This window comes from Sinohyriopsis cumingii, chromosome 14, assembly GCF_028554795.1.
Source record: "Sinohyriopsis cumingii isolate HCF-2022 chromosome 14, ASM2855479v2, whole genome shotgun sequence".
Classification (NCBI taxonomy): Eukaryota; Metazoa; Mollusca; class Bivalvia; order Unionida; family Unionidae; genus Sinohyriopsis; species Sinohyriopsis cumingii.
This window is the reverse complement of record NC_142974.1, coordinates 14,420,007-14,436,591: the sequence shown is the minus strand read 5'-3', so window position 1 is coordinate 14,436,591 and position 16,585 is coordinate 14,420,007.

Here is a 16,585-nt window from a genome sequence, read left to right as displayed (position 1 = left end):
TTACGCGTTCATTGATGACGTCATCATCAAACCCTGAAATGATCACTTGAAAATGATTCGAAAATTCTGTATATGATGATGCAAATATGTTGGTTAATTTAGGTAAGTATAAGTTATGCCGTGCTTGTGTAACCTTTTAGGACATCATGCGGGAAAATGGCAAGCTAAATCCGTTAAGAAAAAAAGGCTAGCTCCGAATCCCATTTCTTATTGGTAAAAAGCAAGTGACGCGATTTTGATCGTGGCTGGATATTGTCAGAAATGTTTATGTATAAATTCACTTTGATCTAGTTCTCTTGGATATAGTGAATGTTATCTTCTATGCAGACTTCGACAATACTCTGGAAATAAACATTTTGGAAGAAGTGATCCTAGACTATTAAAAGAGATGGAACATAAACATATGAAGATACAAGAAAAGGATATCGTTCTTTATCGAGAACATCAACAGTCACAGACCACAGCTGGAGACGAAACAAGGAGAACAATAAATGTCAAGATCTCCAGAAACAAGAGCAGCCCTTAATGCTTTGTTGTGCTTGTCACACATCTGACCGGAGAAAACTGTTGGAAATGAAGATTTTTAATGTGTGATATAAAATCTTCTGCGAACGTTCCTTAGCTCCGTTGTCTTCTCAGGAGAGGACAATCTTGGAATCTGTCTTGTAGCAGTGTCACGAAATAGTATAAGGTAATACATAGATGTTGTAGTGGAACGATGATATGCAGTACATTACCTAGTGTACTGTATTTTCCTACCCTGACTATACACACTATAGAGTGAATGTTGCATGTCGTTGTGGATCGTTCGCAGCTAGAAACGCATATTTTATGATGCTCACGGGTACTTTGTCCTTGTTCTTGCACTTGCTTGGTGCTATTTGTAGGATGTATACTACGTATGTTGGCACATCAATTCAGAGATCTTGACAGACGTTAACACCGGATATATTTCATTGTGTTGTACCACAAACATAAGACATATCATTGTTGGTACCACACGATGAAACATATCAGATATTAACTGACCAGTTTTCGTTTAATTGTAGTTGGCACCATGGCAACATTCTTGGCATCATATCAAAATAGTCAGTAGCAAATGAAATAGTTATCAAAAGAGCAATACAGATGGCAACATAATGGCATGACACCCGGCTGTGTGAATGTTGAGCTGTTAAAAAGAGAACCAGTCGTCGCACATAAGGAGTCATTACCACAGAAATCTACATGGATTTTGTGCACCTCGATATGCGGAAGATACCAGCATTCCATATAGACGTTGATGGATTTTCGAGAACAGGTGAGCTCAGAACTTTGTTCTATGAATGCGAAGTTTGAATTTTGAACTGAACATTTTGAATTTTGAAAAATGCCTTGATAGCATCGTTGTATTTTCCAATCCATTCTAATTGTATCCATACGTAAGCAAACGTCCCGTTCATCGACCTACTTGATAGATATTTTCAAGATGTAAAGTCAAATGTGAATTCATGATTTCTCAATATTCGTGATAAAATGAATACCTGGGAAGTTCATTACCTCCTGGGTTCTTACACAGCTTAATGTAATCGTGTGGTGTGAGCTAAAGATGAACCTTGTCTTCGAAAAGCTAATGACGCTCAAAACTGTGTTCAACAACACGAACGACAGTCGTCGTCCAGGAACTCGTTAAGCAACGATATACTGTTCCAATTGCTAAACTGTGAACTTTTATTGGTACCGATTACCTCTTCTAGAAAACGGAATCATTAACTTTGTGAAAGGGAATAATGTGATATTACAGTTATCAGATGTCATTCTGTGTTGCAAACATTGTGTTTTTTCTTCTGTTATGGTGTTATGTATATTTAATTTTGGTTCTGCTTGGTACATGTAGTGATGATCTATAACGATATTACATAACTAATTTTGCACACGGACATATATTCTATTTTTTTTAATTAAAAAATACAAAAACATTACAGTGCCAGTAGATTGCATATGATCAATTAATAGATGTTGTCAAGTTTGTAATAAAAGAAAACTATTCACAAGTTTTGGGGTAATTTCTCATTGGCTGGTTGGGTAATGTCGGTTATTAGAAAATTTAAGTTATTTCCCAATGGATGGATTTGGTCATGTGCATAGGTATTGTAAAATATTAGACTGAGTAGTTGGATCTGTCAATAGTCGTAATAGATACTTGAAGGTGTATTTAAGGAGAGATCTGAGCAAAAATTCATTCCTATTTCAGATTCATTTCTATTTCGGATTCTTGATTCAAATGTTAAAATTAGTCTGCACATGTGTTTAATGTTGTGTTTAGATAATTTGAGAGTAGACCTTTGTAAGGATTATAAATTTATTAATTGGATTTACAAAATACTCATGGACTAGATCATTATTCTGGGACTATTGTGAGTTAGTCAAAGGAGTTAGGGACATGACATTGTGATACTTACATTCGTGGATCTGAAATTCATTCAGAACTTTCGATTCATTTGGACTTCAGTATAACTTTTTAGGATTATTTTGTATTTAATTTATAATAGTGTAAGTTCCTCTTACATTTTCATTTTGCAGGGTGTTACAAAAGCTGACGGTTTTGCTTCCTTCTTCTGCCTACTTGAAGACAAAAGAAACGTAAGACTTTATCAACGCTGTAATTGATACCCATCAAACATTTAACGACTTGCTTTTTAATGTGATTTCTCTGGAAACAATGTAAAACAGCCACAGGTTGTTACTTTTCACACATAAACATAGTACTACTACTACTACTAATGATAATAATAATATCAATAATAACAACTAGAGACAGAAGGAGGTCATTACATGACATTTCCTGACTCAAATAACTCTGGCAAATGACACATACCAAATTTATTTCGATGTTGAATGATTATGACTGTCTTAGTTCCAAGGGAAAAAAGACAAGGCAAACTTTGTCGCCTTTCCATTTGTAGCTGTAATACTATTGCAAACAAAATGAATTACCAAACTGGATTTTGTTAGTTTAAGCGATGTTTCAAGTTAGAATTCATCACAAAGGCTGTGGGGAAACAAGGCAATGAAAGTTAACATACTACTAGACTGTCTAAATTAGTAAATAGGAAAACCTGTATATATATCTGACTCTACTTCCGTGGAAGACAGTAACTGAAAATACATACTTACATTAGCAATGGTATTTTAATTAATTTCAATTATCTGTTGAAAGACTACTCCATCATACAATTACAAAACCAGCATAGCCTGATGCCATACTACAATTAGGACCCCTCCATCTTATCCTAAAGGGGGCGATATTGTGAAGAAAGAAAAAATTCCAAGTTCGATTATAAATGATTTATTTTTTTTCACACCATGTTGATAATCAAATTGCAGACATTACATTTATAAAATTACACAGAATTTTAAAATTGTCTTCTCTGCATTAAACACAACGATAATTGCGTGTAATGTAGGAGCTTTCTTCTTGTCTCATTTGAGTAAGTCTGTTTACCGCATTAAAAAACAAAAATGAGTTGGTCACCCTAAGAGGAAGCTCTCTCAATGTCACGCCCTTAAGTCAGTTACCAACGGCTATGCATAACATGGAAGGATAATAACTGTGATCTGAGGCCTACTGGTCCATATTTAAAGTCACATAGGGATGAAAGCTGAAGCGTGCCGTGCATGGTGATGAACGCAAAAGAACTACGTTTAATTACTGATAGACATTATGGAAATTTTCATAAAGTTGCTATTAAAAAGTAATAAATTAGATGGTTTCTTCCGTGTATCACATTCAGTAATAGTACCCACTTTCACTGTATTCTGTCATCGCGCAAATATTGTATTAAAATACAAACAGAAGCAAAACGCATAAATCCTTCCGCTATAGCAGTCCGTCTGATTTTGCACTTACACGTGGCGGAGAGTATATGCGCTATTGTACAAAAAAATATGTTTAATTACTGGATACTGAATAGACGCACATTAGGAATTTTTCTGTGCAATTATCTTAACTGAACCTATATAAAAACATACACAGGCACACAAACACATAAACACATTGTGCATGTTTCAAGCATCAGTTAACACCTTAATAATGACTGTCATGATAGTGCCGAGTATATATGTCGATGAGATAACTTTCGAGGGACGGATATACGAATGGAACGTGAAACGTCATTGTGATAGCAACTTCACTTGAACACTTATTTCCGGTATTCTCAAACAAAAGTCATTCATCAGCATGATGCGGTCTGATTAGTTAAACATTTTAGATATTCCAAACGTTCTAAATTATCTAGGACACACACACACACATATTTTCTCGAATCGACTAACAACCTCAAATACACGTAAGCCCAATACTTCCTTGGTTATTCATGATTGTCGTTTGCATAACCCATCGGTAAAACTTACCAAGACATAGATTAGTACCTAATAACACAATCCCCAAACACCTAACACAAATATCTCAAATTACAAAAAACTTTTGCGTGAATATATCCCGAGAAGTTCGTATCTTACGGTAGCATGTAAAATCACATCTACCAAACTAAGCCATATTATGATGACGTCTTCACTTGGTAAGTGGCCATTAACACGGTTAGAGTAATATTGACTAAACATCGCCTACGTGTACTCGAACACATGATCATTCAAATCTAACAAATATATAACCAAAATACAAATTGCAATACTTATTGTAATTAATGCACGAACTACTTTAATACTTCATGCATTAGTGTGTGATCTTGGCTACCTTCAGTGCCAAATAACCACACTATTTTACAGAGAAATGATCCCAAATAAAGTGAAAATATGTCTGGAAGATACACACTTTATGATTTTAATCCTGCATAAAATATGTAATATCCATGCAAGCATACAGATCTGCACATTTTCTTACCAATTACCTCTAAACTAATTAATTTTAGGAGATAGCGTAATATTAGTTCACGCGTGTAAGGGAAGTAACACCGTTCTGCTTGGAACATTACATTTGAATTCAATCCCCTTCTTACGCAAAATACATCTACAGCTACTACTGGCAATAATAATAATAATAATGATCACTATCATCGTCCCTGATGCAACCAGCACGAACCTTTAAAAAAAAACGAAGAAAGAATATAAGCTCAAATTTGTGAAAATAAGACAGCGCGTAACAAGAACAGATTAGAGCTGAAAGTTAATTCTGTATTTGGAATGTATTGTATAACTTTTCAATGGAGTTATCATTCACACAATATTCGAAATTCAATCAGGCATAAAATGAGAGCAAAAATCATCCATTGACACAAAGCTGTATAGTTTTAAAATTAATTACTTTATATCAATGCATTTTTTTGTCTTCGGGTTTCTTTGCTATAAACGTATCCATACGTCTTTCATTCTTTTATTTAATTACATAAAATGAATTTATTACACTGAAAGATACGGAGAAATATGGCACTTATTCAAAAAACATCCGTTAAAAGCATTGGAAAGGTTTGATTCGGTTGACACCTTTACGACACAGAAACACAATCAGGTTATTTGGTGCTAACGCTCAAGAATGCACCGTGATAGCGGACCCAGGTTTGTCCAATGGTATCATTTGAACCCTGCACATTCAGTCGTTGGTCCGGCTAACCACCGAACCAACGGGAATCGTGCTTTCCACAGGCATCTTCTATGACAGGCATGATGGCGCATCTTGCTCTAATGAGACATAAGTGCCATTGAAAAGAACACTACGAGGCAGCCGATATGAGTTGGCCTGTGCGGGTTTAAAACTCGCTACCGTTGGACTAAGAGTCTAAATCTCAATCAACTGAGCTACTTTGCTTTTCATACAAGATGGACTAGGTAATTTCCCTATAAATAACTGTAACGTTGTCCAAACCGTATAATTAGTATGTCTCATTATAAAGTTATGGGTATAATGTTTCTCCACACATTTGCAGATCTTGCTTGGAAATCTACAGCAAGAGTCACTGAGTGAATAACATACTAGATTTACAAACTCAAAATTTCTGGAGTAAGTTTTACGAGACTGTTCGTCTCATAAATTCTTAGTCAAGCTGTTCCTATCACCAGAGAGAGAGAGAGAGAGAGAGAGAGAGAGGAAGAAGAAGAAGAAGTTCAAACTCTCTTGAAAGAGGTGTCACTTTGACAACGAAGATATGGCTACATCTGGGAAATATGGCGATGCGAGGGTACTTCGGGATTCTATAACGACACAAGCCTCTTTGAGTTTCTGACGAATAGACCATTTCTTAAAACACTCAACATATAAAATTACATTCCAATATCAACATTCCAATATCAATCTGCATAAACTTAAATTACGGATATAAAAGATACATATAAAACTACGATATTCCTTCACTTACCAACTTCATACATTGTATAATATCTGCCTTTTAGAATATAATGCAGATAATTAAATATCGAATAAATTCAAGATAGCTAAAGCATCTAAAATTCAATATTGCAGACTAATACCGCAATTGAAATATATTTTACTGAATTTAATATAAAATGTCAACATATTAAACTCTATTATTTAAAGAGTATTTTATTTCTAAATTAACTATTACTAAGCATGAAGTTGTTAGCGAACGTTGTTTTTTTACTATAATCAATAATAGAATTACAGGTTCATGTAAGTTCTTCAAACAATTAAACTTTCCAATATATTATAGTAAAGAATCGTAAAGACACACTCCATGTTGCAACGTAATGATGTTAAATTAACACCTTAACACCAAAAATCCTTATACTACATAAAAATTGTACCTAGACAATAATCTTACCTGTAACGACACAAGCCTCTCTGAGTTTCTGACGAATGGACTGGAGTGTCCCAAGATTAGCGCTTTTTATACCAGTTTCTTGGGACATGACCAAATATGGACATACGTCTAGTTCTTGTGTACGCCAGAATCTCTAAGTGTGGCTCCATCCTTCCTTACATACTACCGCCTGGGTCTATGTACGTCATTAGATAGACAATTTTGCCAGATCAGCTAATGTACCCTTCTATAAGGAATCTTTGGAATTTGTCTAGTTCGTCTATCTCACAACTTACGAAGTGTAGTTTTTTGCTGACTTATGATACAAGGGAAATGTATAGAGAGTTTTGCATTTTGCTCATAAATTGCGAAATCATTATTAAATAGTACAAAATTGTAACACCGAAACAAATGGATTTAATCTCAGTATATTTTAATAGAAAATTACTTTCAATATAATTTAATCAAAAATTAATTTTAATACAATTTAGAGAAATTCCGAACTTATTACTTTTACTAAAAATTCTGTCCTAATATAAGTTTTAACGATGATGCCAGTATCTTGTATATGACAATTACTATTATTGGCATGTTTAAATGTTGTACTTTTTCTGGGGGTAGGGGTGGACTAATGATCATTGCATAAATAAGGAACTTTACAGTTTTTCTTTATATTTTAATCCGGTTCAGTCTGTAAAAGTTACGCAAAAATAATCCCCCTATCTCATAATAAAAATATGAGAAGTCACCATAAAAGTCGAAATAAATATAAACCGTTTAGAGACCGCTTCACAATCGGACAGAGATTATATTGAGATAATGACGCGTGATAAAGAAACCTGAAAATGGATTTCATATTTATTTATGGATGTATTTGTGTTCACAAAATATTAGCTTGCTTAGATTGATTTATATTAATTTGCAATATATAATAAACCATAATGTAGTCCGCTTTCGAAAATCAACGCTTATGGCTTCGCTCTAAATGACATGGTTGTTGTATTATAGCATCAATAGTAAAATGTTACCATTCACATTAGTATCTTCTCTTGCAATGAATTTTGATTGGATGGTAGAGTTCTAAATTGGAAAGCCAATAGCATAGGCCGGTAAATAGCAATATTGGTCAGTCGATGAGGTCATTTGCACAACGGTGAAGCCATTCCCATAACGAATTGTTTGGAAACTCCTCAATGAACTGGGGTGATTTGTTACACCTGGGTGAATAAGTATAAGAACGAACCAAAGTTTCGTGATTTTATTTTTCAAAAGATGGTGGTAGCTAGCTATCTGCACACTTTAAAGTACCGGAAGTGTGATCAGTTGCCAGAGATTGAAATCTGAGATAGATATGGACTTGGAGTGAGGGGATTGCGTCTTCCGTCTAGTACTTTAATAATAACAAACAAGAATAAAAAATAATATAAATTGAATTAATCCCAGTTAAACTACTCCGAAAGAAAATGATAAAGTCAACGAAATGCATATGAGACCTTTGGAAATCTTTAGCAATTTTACAACATGCCGCAATCAGCCGTGCTAAACTTTATTTTTGGGAAACAGATATGATCTCAAACAGTGTGTCTAATTTGTTTAAGATTTAACTCACAAACATTTCCCGTTTTGAATATTTTATAACATAAATCTTTGATTTTCAATCTGAATAGCACACATGTAACTGAATTGATGCTTTCTGTCATACTTTCAATTATATTACCCACTGTTGGGGATATATATTGAACTTAAAGAAGCACAGGAAAATGCCCCAAAATTAAACCTTTCTTCATTGTTTACAATGTTTGGCTGGTGTAGACCATTTACTTCGTAAAAATGTCAGGTTTGATTCTTTAAATTTGTTAAATACTCTAACATTTCAGAATAGATCACCTTAAATGTGTCCTTTATCCCCATGTAATATGAACATAACTTCGAGGCGCCTTATCCGCACCTGTTTCTCTGATATAATGCATGGCTTGAACGTTTAGCTGACAGACTGTTACAAACAGTTATCTAGATTTTTGCTTCTTCCACTGGAACATTTCATTGAGACTAATCTAAACCTTTTCAAACACGATGCAAATCAATAGAGCGTAATGCCTAGTCATACATTATAGTCAGAAAAACTAGTATGAGCTAATGAAAAACGTATACTGCCGATTAGAATTAAAATTGTTTTTTTTTTAATGATTAGTTTCTTTTCTACTGTATCTATCACTTTATTTTCAGCTGTCGTCAACTCTCTCTCTCTCTCTCTCTCTCTCTCTCTCTCTCTCTGTAATAGTGTCTTATAGCGCAACCGTCATTGGGGTGACAATACATCGTCACTTGGTAGACGTTATGGCGACAATACCATTACGGTTACTAAATTTGGGGGACACTGATATTCGCTGTCATCCTATACATTCCGTCGCTGCCTGTTTCGCATAATGAATTTCATGTAAGTATCATAATACGACCAAAAACTAGTATTTCAAAATGTTGGTGCAAGATGTGTATGTGTTTTTTAAATATTTGTGTGCCAAAATTGCACCGTGTGTTAAGGTTGTGTATCTCCCTCACCTTCTGTGAATAACCATTAAAGCGACATTTTAAAAAATGCTTTCTATTTTTTTGTTCGAAGCTAATTAAAATTTTAGCTAAATATATTGAATCTATTTAAAACAGAAAGGCACACTTTTAATGGTTTTCCTCTAGGATAAAAATCATTGTTAGGGGAGAACACGCAGAACTTTTCGAAACGTTGTGGAATAAATGTCTGTGATGGAAAGATAATATTTTTTATATAAGTAATACTTAAAACATTATAAATTAGACATTAATGAAACTATTTATGCACCGATTTGCTAATTTAAAATAAATTTCTTAAACACACAGGAACGATTTTAATTTTCTTTGTTTCCTGTAATCCGTTCCGAATTTTCCGTAGAATTATTAATTCCTTTCATAATGTGGCTTAGAAAGAAAGAAGTACTTATATAACTGAGAACACAAGTACCGTTATATAGCTTTATCGTATCTGCTTAAGAAATAGCTTTGTACATGGTGTATTTTACTCCTGCAACTGTTGACATGCAATAATAGCTTCTGAAGCCTACTTCTGAACCTAAAACATCGCTATGGGAATTCGTTTTGTGCCTGTAATATAGAGTCATATATCACAGCAATTTTGCAAAACAGCTGTCTTTTCATTTGGATAGAAATATCAGTTCCATTACACATAAATGTGAAGAGAACATTATTCAACCATTTTTCAACTGGATGAGGAATAAAGAAAAAAAATAACTGCCATAAGTTACAAAAGGTACACATGTGTGACGTTTGCTGAAAAGACTAGCAGTTGGCACTGGTTTGCAAGGTACAAAACTTCCGGTAATTTCAGTCACTCTATTCGTTCATTAAAACAACACCATTATTTACGGAAGACAATGTGGGTCTTATGGGAATTTTGTATTATGTTTCGGACACTACATGGCTCATGGGACTCTAACATGGGCCCATGTTTTGGGACGGTATGTGGCTTATGGGTCTCTAAAATAATGGGAAAGTATAGTCCTGTGTGGATATCGTAATAGGACGGATATCGCGATAATTGCCTATAGCATTGCAATACAAGACTGACAAACATGTATTGGTAGACAAGTAACCCCTTTCACAGACGAACACACATCGCTAGTGAGCAAAAAACACATACAAACCAACGGATGAAGGGTGGCTTGGTGTATGTAATAGTTAATAACACGTTTGTATTTAATCCAAATTCCACCCTTACTGACAAAAAAAATGTCCATACAATTCGACGCACATTATTTACAATACCACACTCTCCCATACAGATTCCTTTTTAAAGGGACAAGTCGTTAAGATCAAGGACTTACACATACAATCCAACACCATTTTTATTTGCAAACCAGCACATATCCGTACAGTTCAACACTTTCTTTTACACATATAAAATGTGCAAGGGGTAGGGCATGATCACAAACACATATTCTTACTGACCATGACATTCTTTAAAGGGTGACCTTATTTGTTGTATGTGTGAGCACTCGTAACGTTATCAGGGCTGATAGTCTGTTTGTGCATGTGTGAGCACTCGTAACGTTATCAGGGCTGATTGTTTGTGTATGTGTCAGCACTCGTAACGTTATCAGGGCTGATAGTCTGTTTGTGTATGTGTGAGCTATACTATCATTTTTAGTGTTGAGGGTATGCTTGTGTCTGTGTTAGCATGCCTTTTTATTTTTAGGGCTGATAATATGCTAGTGAATATATCAGGAGTTCTACTCTATTCAGTCTTGATAGTGTATTTGTTTATGTGTTAGCACTCCTTTCCTTGTGTGTGATTGTATATAAGTGTCTTTGTGGGTATAGTGTATACATGTGGTCGGTGTGGTACTGTACAGTAGAGGAATTGGCGTTGGTCAGTCATAATAAAGTGTTAGTAAGTTTAGTTTTAGATTACGTTTTCCGTCGTCGTTTTCCCTGTCCGAATTGTAGAGAAGGTTCTTGGTGTATACACAAATATAGCATATATTTGCTCTCAATACTGGTACTAAAAATTCTGAGTTATATAAAATTATATCATCTGATTTCGAACACCGTTTGGTTGCAAAATGACTTATTGGGATATCCCCATTGTGTTATTTTATTCTAACTTGAAATTCACTTTTGGTCACAGTTATACAACTGCTCTTAATCGTTTGTTATTTTAGAGGTAAACGTCTATCCTTCCTAACTTTACATACTTGAATATCATTGTTTTTGTATGAAGGAGAAAAAGTGGTTAGGAAGCAGGAGACATTGTTTTGATTTGTTTTTGCTAACAGGGTAGTCAAAAATTTGTTTTTGATTGCTAATGACATTTCTTCTAACAGCCATTTTAAAATGCGACACACTGAATGTACGTGATACCAGAATGTATATTTTGCATACACCAATAACACACCTTACAGTTTGGCTGGGGATTTAAATCAATTCCAGACATTATATGTTATATTCGTGGTGTTTTTCACAACTATTGTGTATTTATTAGCACTGCTTGTGTTGGCAACCATCCTATTGCCTCTAATAAAATATGTACTATTAACTCATTATTTAAAAAGTAATTAAGAATTCAAGCTGCTGAATGCATTTTGTAGATAATTTTAGCGTCTAATATTAGTAAATGGCATTTTAATTCTTCATTGTTCGCGGACTGTATGTGACTATAGTTAATATTTGTAATATTTGTTATTTAATTTTAGTAGTTTTTAACTATTTGTTTTGATTTTTCGTTTGGTATTTTTGAACAAAGTTTGAGGAATTAAAAATTGCTGTTATTATACAGATACTGTGTTATAAATAACTGGTGAGACTGAAACAGCAATCAATTTACTGAGAGAATGTATATTCATCAGAACATCCTATTGGTATAAAGATCGACTCAGTTTGCTTTTTCTTATAACAATTTCATTCAGATTCTGGTGAATAGTGAAAACCTACATAATATGAAATGTACAAATAAACTCACCAAATTAGACCACTTAATTGGAGAGTAAGGCAACTTTTTTTTTCGTAACTGGGTCTTAACAATCGTGTTTCTTATTGCAGAGAGAACCTTTTACATATGACAATTTTTTTGAATTTATACCTTATTTGTTCCAATGAGGCAGAATAGTCCCATAATCATATTTTGGTCAAATGAGCAATTTCTATTTCCAGTGAATAATCCAAAGAAATGTTTATTTTCCTCTCAAAAAATATCTAAATACAACATAAAGTATGTCTGCATACTTGATGTTACAACAATAACACAATAAATAAGAAGGGGAAATTTGTTCAGTCCTAGCTACGTATGTAAAAGTGAGAGGGTAAAACACGCATATTGTCACTACTGACTCGTGAAAAATTGCAAATCTCCAACATCGTAGGGGAACTCGCATGATCTAACCCATCTAATGTGAAACAACTAAATTCTTCTACGAAACCACTTGACCAACCCGCCCACTCGGAGATATATTTGGGCGAATTCTTGCCCTCTGAAAGATGAGCTTATTGTTGTCACCAGGTTTGTGTCCGGGTAAATTTAAATGTATTATAATTGAGACATTCAATCTTTCTAGAAGCATTGGGGTTTGAATGATGAAAACTATACACAGAAACGCAAACTTGATTTAGAAATGCAGACGACTAGATGTGTCATCATATGCATAATGCTTTCTTTTAAAACACGTACAAGTAAATATATCCATTTTTCTGTTGCCACTAAGTAATGGGTGCATTTGTCTTTTTAAAACAAGTAAAAGCGCGTAGTAGTAAATGTTTTATTTATTACCTGAATTCATTAAATAGGCTTATCGAAGGAATTCACTGGATTTTTCGCTCTTTTTAATGGAACTAAAAATGATGACTTACATAGAAATGGAGGCATAGGAGGGGTTCAGAATACCTTTACTTTTGCCTATTCTTGACTCCTAAATTATCTTGACCACATCCTTTCAGAAAGGAATTAGGTAATTAGTATGGCTTGAAAATTACATTTCAGCTGCTGGAAGCACTCTACATGCACTCCCCTTTGCATTTACTAAATAAATCTAAACAATTCTACATAAAACGTATTTGCAAATGTATGTGCAGACGTATAAGTATGATTTTGGATCGAACATTCTAAACATCTGAAGTGATTCATTGAAATACTAAAATCCGACCTGGTGTGGTTTAATGAAGGCCCCACATTATGTTTTGAGAAAAAGCGTACTTGAATGAGGATTTAGCTTGAACTCCTCATTGCAGATAATGTAGAGACTACGTTACAAAACTGAGACCAAAAATACATAAATTCATTCTGAATTCAGATATATAGCGGAACACTATTTCTCATAAGGATCAGATTGGTTACACTTGGTAAATACCTGAGATGGTAACTGACCATTTATTAGTGTCCACTGGATGTAGATGAAGGGTAAGTGGACTACGGATACATGCACAGCGAAATCAGCCCAACGGCAGTAAGATTCTCGCATAGTGATTAAAACTAAGACCCAGCTTCTTGACCAACCATAGCTGATTCGTCATATATTCTTGGCCAACCATAGCTGATTCGTCATATATTCTTGGCCAACCATAGCTGATTCGTGATATATTCTTGGCTAACCATAGCTGATTCGTCATATATTCTTGGCCAACCATAGCTGATTCGTGATATATTCTTGGCCAACCATAGCTGATTCGTCATATATTCTTGGCCAACCATAGCTGATTCGTGATATATTCTTGGCCAACCATAGCTGATTCGTCATATATTCTTGGCCAACCATAGCTGATTCGTCATATATTCTTGGCCAACCATAGCTGATTCGTCATATATTCTTGGCCAACCATAGCTGATTCGTGATATATTCTTGGCTAACCATAGCTGATTCGTTATATATTCCTGCTAATACTTCTCACCCTACCGGTCGCTTTTAAAGCTTCTCCTTCAGTGGGATTATTTTGAATTAAGTCTTTTGTTTTTTACTTTAAATTTGTGAAAGAAAAAAATAAAATATTTTCGATTTCATGAAGCTTTTCCACAGTCATTATGTTTCTAGATTTATACTCCATGCTGGTGTTGGAATTGTAGAATAAATTATGCAGTTAACAGCGTCATACTCTAATTTAGATAGATCACAATCTAGCTCCAACGAATTTTATTATTTCCCTCTGCAAGAGGATTTATTGGGAGAGACGCGAACGGAGATTCTGAGAAAATTAATCAGAAACTGACTGGTATCTATAACAATTATCCTATTTTTTGACGTGCCTGATCTTATGGGGACAAATAATATTTACTGGAAAAAATTCTAAAAGTTCATCCATGAAATCAAGAATATTGTGAGTAGGGTCGACACCATGAACAGTGTCATGGGCTGGCTGTCAGTAATCCTTTTGCATTTTACACATTAGAAAAGATGTTTACACATATTTAGTTACGATAATGCCCAAGTGTACCTTCTCCCTGGTCACCAACACTACTTGCACGGGAAAGATTACAAATTGATCCTTATTGTACAGTATTTATCTCTCAAGTGATATTTATTGCATAGTTCGGTTCTCAAGTAAAACTTGTCTTGATGTATGATTTTGTCTTAGTTATCGGGCTTAGATCTCGTGTTCCACATTAAAACTGAATCAGAATGGTTTTATTGTTTTTCTCTGATAAAAGATACAGACCAAAATGTAGCAAAGAAGACCAGTCTCTGTATTTTCGAAACCAGTTATACAAGAGACTCAAGAATCAGCTGAAAGTGCCAAACTAAGATAGTATTCGAAATACAACAGGATAACAGAAGAATCACAGTTATAAGAACCTGCAAGTTCTAGGAATCTAACATTATTTTAGTCGGTTATAATACAATATAATATTCTGATTTGTACCTTCTGGTTGAGTTTCACTTAAACAGTTGCAAGAATACGGTAACAACAATTTAAGTTTGCATTATTTCCAATCAATTAGGAAGGTAGTATCCAAGACTAATTTATAATCATCCCAATTTAAAGGGCAATACAGCCAAGCTAGATCTGGTCTTTAGCGTCATCAATATGTTCTGATGGAAATACATTAGCTATGTTTGATCTATTCCTCCAATACCACCAAATTTGCACTGTTTAGTAAATATAAACATGAAAATATTTTTTTTGTTGCTATTATCTCTAATAATTCTAGAGATTAACACACGAATCATGTCCCCATGTTCCACAATATAACATTGCCTTTTGATACAATTATAGCATTGTAAATTAATGTGACCCAATGTATTAATATAAAATGTGCAACAAATACTAAAAAAAAAGATAGTATGTCATTCTTATCTTACCTTCTTGCGCGACCTCTAACTAGAACATATACGATTTTCGGTGCACGTAAATCTACTGCAGGAGATGACATTGCTTCATGAATGAGGAATGCTCTTTATACAATCAATAAATACGTAGTCTCACGATACCATCCTCATACGTAGACATGTATAGGAAAGGTTTGGACGAAGAAAGCGACATAAATTCACATGATATAGCAATGCTTTAAATCCTACAGTAACTTGGGTCTTCTGTACGACTCTGTGCGTGTTTTTGTGTTTGTCTTGGCAATAAAATTACGGAAATTTAGTATAAATAGAACATATTTCATTTAGAGGAAAAGGGGAACAAGAAACGTTATTTTTGGTGAATAAGAAAACTCAAAATCCTTTAGAAATGTTTTATAAATAATAATATCAGCCAATAATATTAAACAATATTTCAAACTACAGTGGTGTACTAATGGTAAATTGCGCCGAGTGCGACGATGAGGACCCAAATGGGTGTTCAGCTACCCAGGACCACTGGCGCCAGGGGTAACCACCCGGTCCGCCTTCCCCCATTAGTGCATACCACAAACGTACACGGGTTTTGATTTGATCAGTATTCTATTGATGAAACTCAACTTAAAATAGTGTATTGCAGACGTGATTGTCAGAAGTATTCATCATGTGTTAGTAGTTTTTATTTCTGATATTTTGTCAGCAAATCAAAATCACATTGAAATCAACTTTATACCAGAAAAATAATGAAAACTGTTTGTTTTAAAATTAGTTAACAGTAAATTAGTATATAATATTGAGAAATACGTGGAAAATATGCAATGCTTTGCAAACCTTCTTTGGTCTTTTCTTAACACACGGTTTCCATGGCAACGAGAAAGTGAACACAAAAATGATGTTAGAAATTAAATGAAACCACATCATACTTGCAACATACATTATGCCATTAAAATGGGAAACGATACAAAAGCGACCCTTATTAAATAGATGCCTTGAAGAGACTGGTTTTAGTTTGTT